Consider the following 5,983-nt stretch of genomic DNA (forward strand, 5'->3'; position numbering starts at 1 on the left):
ATAGCAAAACTATACTAGTGGGGGACCTGAATCTCCCCCTCTCTGTACTTGATGGATCTAACCTCAAAATAAACAAGAAAGAAGTTAAGGAGGTGAATAGAATGTTAGCAAAGGTAGATATGATAGACTCTGGAGAAAACTGAATGGGGATAAGAAGGAATATACCTTCTTCTCAGTGGTATCTGACACATACACAAAAATAGACCATGTACTAGGGCATAAAACCCTTACAATCCAGTGCAGAAAGGCAGAAATACTAAATGCATCCTTTTCAGATCATGATATAATGTAATGAAGTAATCATGATGTAATAAATATACATGTAATACAGGATATAATCATGATGTAATAAAAATTATATGTAATAAAGGGCCATGGAAAGATAAACTAAAAACTAATTGGAAACTAAGTAATTTAATCCTAAAGAATGAGTGGGTCAAACAAGAAATCATAGAAACAATAAGTAATTTCATTCAAGAAAATGACAACAATGAGACAACATATGAAAACTTGTTGGATGCAGCAAAAGCACTTCTTAGAGGAAGTTTTATATCTCTGAATGCACACATGAATAAAATAGAGAAAATGGAGATCAATATATTGAGCATGCAACTGAAAAAGCTAGAAAAAGAATAAATTGCAAATCCCCAATTAAATACTAAATTAGAAATACTAAAAACCAAAGGAAAGATTAATAAAATTGAAATTAAGAAAACTATTGAACTAATAAATAAAACTAAGAGCTAGGTTTTTTTTTTAAGAGAATGAAAAAGATCAGGTATTTTGCTTCCACCTGGATACAAATTTAGTTCTTTCTAGTTCTTTCTCTGGATGCACGTTTTTCTCTCCATCATGCGTCTTTTGGGATTGACTTATATCCCTGTATTATTGAGAAGAGTCCAGTCTATCAAAGTTGGTCATCACACATACGTTGTGTCTGTAATTGTGTACAAATTCCTCCTGGTTCTACTCTTCTCACTCAGCATCAGTTCTTTTAAGCCTCTCCAGGTAAATATGAAGACCGCCTGCTCCCCATTAAGAGCTAGTTTTATGAAAACAAAAAAACAATAAAATTGACAGACCTTTAGTCAAATTGATAAAAAAAAAAGAAGAAAACCAAATTACCAGTATCAAAAATGAAAAGGGTGAATTAACCTCCAATGAAGAGAAAATTTTAAAAATAATTAGGAATTATTTTGCCCAATTGTATGCCCATAAATTTGATAATCTTTGTGAAATGGATGAATATTTACAAAAATATAAATTGCACAGATTAACTGAAGAGGAAGTAGAATACTTAAATAATCCCATCTTAGAAAAAGAAATTGAACAAGCCATCAATGAACTCCCTAGGAAAAAATCTCCAGGGCCAGATGGTTTTACAAGCAAATTCTATCAAACATTTAAAGAACAATTGATTCCAATACTTTACAAACTATTTGGGAAAGTTGGAGGAGTCCTACTAAATTCTTTTTATGACACAAACATGGTATTGATACCTAAATTGGGAAGAGCCAGAACAGAGAAAGAAAATTATAGACCAATTTCCCTCATGAATATAGATGCAAAAATTTTAAATAAAATATTAGCAAAAAGACTACAACAACTTATCACAAGAATAATACACTTTGATCAGGTAGGATTTATTCCAGGAATGCAAGGATGGTTCAATATTAGGAAAAAGTATTAGTATAATCAATCATATCAATAACAAAACTAATAGAAACCACATGATTATCTCAATAGATGCAGAAAAAGCCTTTGACAAAATACAATACCCATTCCTATTTAAAGCATTAGAAAGTATAGGAAAAATGGAGTCTTCCTTAAAATAATAAATAGCATCTATCTAAAATCATCAGCAAGTATTATATGTAATGGAGATAAACTAAAAGCATTTCCAATAAGATCAGGGGTGAAACAAGGGTGTCCATGATCACCCCTCTTATTCAATTGGGTACTAGAAATGTTAGCTGTAGCAATAAGAGAAGAAAAAGAAATTGAAGGAATCAGGTTAGGCAAAGAAGAGACTAAGCTATCATGCTTTGCATATGATATGATGATATATACTTAGAGAATCCTAGAGAATCAAGTAAAAAACTACTTGAAATAAAAAATAAATTTAGCATAGTTGCAGGATATAAAATAAACCCACATAAATCCTCAGCATTCCTATGCAGTTCTAACAAAGTCCAACAGCAAGAAATATAAAGAGAAATCCCATTTAAAGTTACTGTAGACTCTATAAAGTATTTGGGAATCTACCTGCCAAAACAAACCCAGAAACTATATGAACACAATTATGGAACACTTTTCACAAAATAAAGTCAGATCTAAATAACTGGAAAAACATCAGTTACTCATGGCTAGGTTGAGCTAATATAATAAAAATGACAATTTTACCTAAATTAATTTACCTATTTAGTGCCATACCAATAAATCTACCAGAAAATTACTTTATAGAGCTAAAAAAAATAGTAACAAAATTCATCTGGAAGAACAAAAGGTCCAAAATATCAAGGGATTTAATGAAAAGAAATGCTAGGGAAAGTGGCCTAGCCATACCAGATTTTAAACTGTATTATAAAGCATCAGTCATCAAAACTACTTGGTACTGGCTGAGGAATAGAGTGATGGATCAGTGGAATAGATTAGGTACACAAGACACAGCAGTCAATGCCTATAGTAATCTACTGTTTGACAAACCCAAAAACCCTAGCTTCTGAGATAAGAATTTACTATTTGACCAAAAACTGCTGGGAAAACTGGAATATAGCATGGCCGATACTGGGCATAGACCAATATCTTACACCATATACCAAAATAAAATCTAAATGGGTACATGATCTGGATATAAAGACTGAGACTGTAAGCAATCTGAGAGAGCAAGGAATAGTTCACCTGTCAGATCTAAGGAGAAGGGAGGAATTTATGACTAAACAAGAGATAGAGAGCATTACAAAATGGATAATTTTTATTACATTAAATTGAAGGTTTTGTACAAATAAAATTAATGCAACCAAGATTAGGAAGTGGAAAACTGAGAAAGAAATTTTACAACCAGTATCTCTGATAAAGGCCTCATTTCTAAAATATACAGAGAAATGAGTCAAATCTATAAGAATACAAGCCATTCCTCAATTGATAAATGGTCAAAGGATATGAAAAGGCAGTTTTCAAAGGAAGAAATTAAAGATATCTATAAGCATATGAAAAAATGCTCTAAATCGCTATTAATTAGAGAAATTCAAATCAAAACAACTCTGAGGTACCACATCTCACCAGTCAGATTGGCTAAGATGACAAAACAGGAAAATGACAAATGCTGGAGAGGATAGGGAAAAATTGGAACACTAATGCATTGTTGGTGGAGTTATGAACTGAATCAACCATTCTGGAGAACAATCAGGAACTATGCCAAAAGGGCTATAAATAAGTACATACCCTTTGATCCAGCAATACCACTTCTAGGGCTGTATCCTAAAAAGATCATAGAAGTGGGGAAAGGACCTATATGTACAAAAATATTTATAGTAGCTCTTTTTGCTGTGGCAAAGAACTGGAAATCAAGGGGAAGGCCACCAATCAGGAAATGGCTAAACAAGTTGTGGTATATGAAGGTAATGCGATACTATTGTGCTATAAGAAATAAGGAGCAGACAGACTTCATAATAACCTAGAGAGACTTATATAAACTGATGCCGAGTGAGGAGAGCAGAACCAGGAAAACTTTGTACACAATTACAGACACGTTGTATGTGTGAAGACTAACTTGGATAGACTGGGCTCCTCTCAGCAATGCAAGGTTATAAGATAACTCCAAAAGACTCATGATGGAAAGGGATATCCTCACCCAGAGGAAGAACTACAGAGTCTGAATGCACATTGTGGCATACTACTTGCTCCTTTTTTACTGTTTTATTTTGTTTTGTTTCTTCTTTATCATTGTTCACCCTACTGGTTATATTCCTTCTTTACAACTTGACTATTGTTTAATGTGAAGGTATTTGTAGATCCTATATTTGATTGTATGCCACCATGCAGGGGAGGGAGGAGAAGGAGGGGGAGAAAATTTGAAACTCAAGGAATTGAGGAACTGAATGTTGTAAACCAAAAGTAAATAAATAAAAAAAAATTTTTTAAGAATTTAAAAGCAAGAGAGGGTTTGCCTCAGATCTCATAAAAAGTTGTAATACTGTGTCAAGATATTTAGCCTCTACATTTTCAACATGTGTAGACTTAGAATTACAACATTAAAGTCAATGAAAATCTTATAAATATTTTACTATATGTAACTCTGAAATTATGCCCCCTGGGTCTCAAACAAGCCCTATAATACTTTCAAAGATATATATGTATAGCTACCTGTGAATATGTTTTTTATTATACCTACATTGTACTAGCAACAGTAGCACACTCCATTAATATTTACTGCGTGCACATTATAAGCAATGTACTGTGTTATGCGCAGTTGGTTAGAGCATAGTACTAATGCTGCCAAGGATATAGGTTCAATCCCCATGCATGCCAATTGACTTTGCTCTAATATATAGCCACACATTTAGCACTTAACCATAGCTAGCCACATCACAAATGTTTACCATGCTCAAAAAAAGAAAACCAGGCAAGAGACTTCAGATAGATCAGAACAAATCCATCATCTTCACATTTTTCTTTAATCTCAAAGTGTATATTTTAATCATGATGAGTAGGGATCTACCTTGGCTTAAATATTTTTGGAGCAAACACCCAGCTAACAAACTTTAAAAGGTGTAAATAACTGGAAGCAAGAAGAGAAAAAACAATCATTACAAATTCCATTTTCTGGATAGGAAAACTGGATCCCTGAAAGGTTAATTTACCAAAGTGCATAACAGAAATGATAGATCTTAAGAAGAGCTCAGATCCCCACAGCTGATAACACTGAGCACCCCTTTTCTAACTAATCTAAAAAGTATAAACTAGGTGACTTCTACCTATATTTTATAAAGCAAATTCAAATCAATTCATTTTGTAAGTCAGTAAGACAACAAGCATTTATTAAGCACTTACTATGTTCCAAACACTGTGCCAACTCTTAAGGATACAAAGAAAGGGGTTACAAATAAAGTTTGTCTTCAAAGAGCTCATGTTTTCTTTTGGGGGAGACAAAATGCAAATAACTATGTACCTACAATATATATAGTTAGTTAATTGAATATGATTTCTGAGCAGAAGCCACTAGCAACTGGGAGGACTGGGAAAAAGCACCCTGAAAATAAGACTTCATCTGAGTCTTGAGGAAAGCCAGGGAAACTAAAGGGCAAGGGTAAGGAGGCGCATTACAGGCACCAGGGGCATCTAGTACAAAGATAATAATGGGAAATGGAGTGTTGGCTGCAAGGAACACATTGAGCATGGCAAGAAGGTGAATCTAATTTGGATGAGAATGTTTAAGGGGGAATACAATGAAAGACTATATAACAGAAGGGGTACATGGAGAGGGTCAGGTTATGAAGAGTTTTAAATTCCTTTCAAGACCCAACTCAACATTTCCTCTAAGAAGCATTCCCTGACCTTCTTCAGACAAAAGGAATAGCTGTCTCCCTTCAAGTTCTAATAGCACTTTGAGAGAATATTTCCTTTATGTTTACTTTAGTCTTCCTGGGAGCAAAATTAATTGTAAATGTCATTTTGTATTACATTGTAACTGCCTCTGTCATATCTAATCTTGTATCTGTAGTACACAAGGTACAGGTAATACAAGTGTATAAAAGGTACTTGGACCTGGCGTCAAGAAAACATCTTCCTGAGTTCAAATCTGATCTTAGACACTTACTTGCTATGTGACCCTGAGTAAGTCACATCACCCTTTTTGCCTCAGTTTTCTCATCTGTAAAATGAGCTGGAGAAGGAAATGGCAAATCACTCCAGTATTTCTGCCAAGAAAACCCCCAACTGGGGTCACAAGGGGTCAGACATGATTAAAAAGACAACAAAACAA

Source organism: Petaurus breviceps, unplaced genomic scaffold (genome assembly GCF_028583685.1).
Source record: "Petaurus breviceps papuanus isolate PSGF00001 unplaced genomic scaffold, PetGlider_PUasm1.0 115, whole genome shotgun sequence".
Classification (NCBI taxonomy): domain Eukaryota; kingdom Metazoa; phylum Chordata; class Mammalia; order Diprotodontia; family Petauridae; genus Petaurus; species Petaurus breviceps.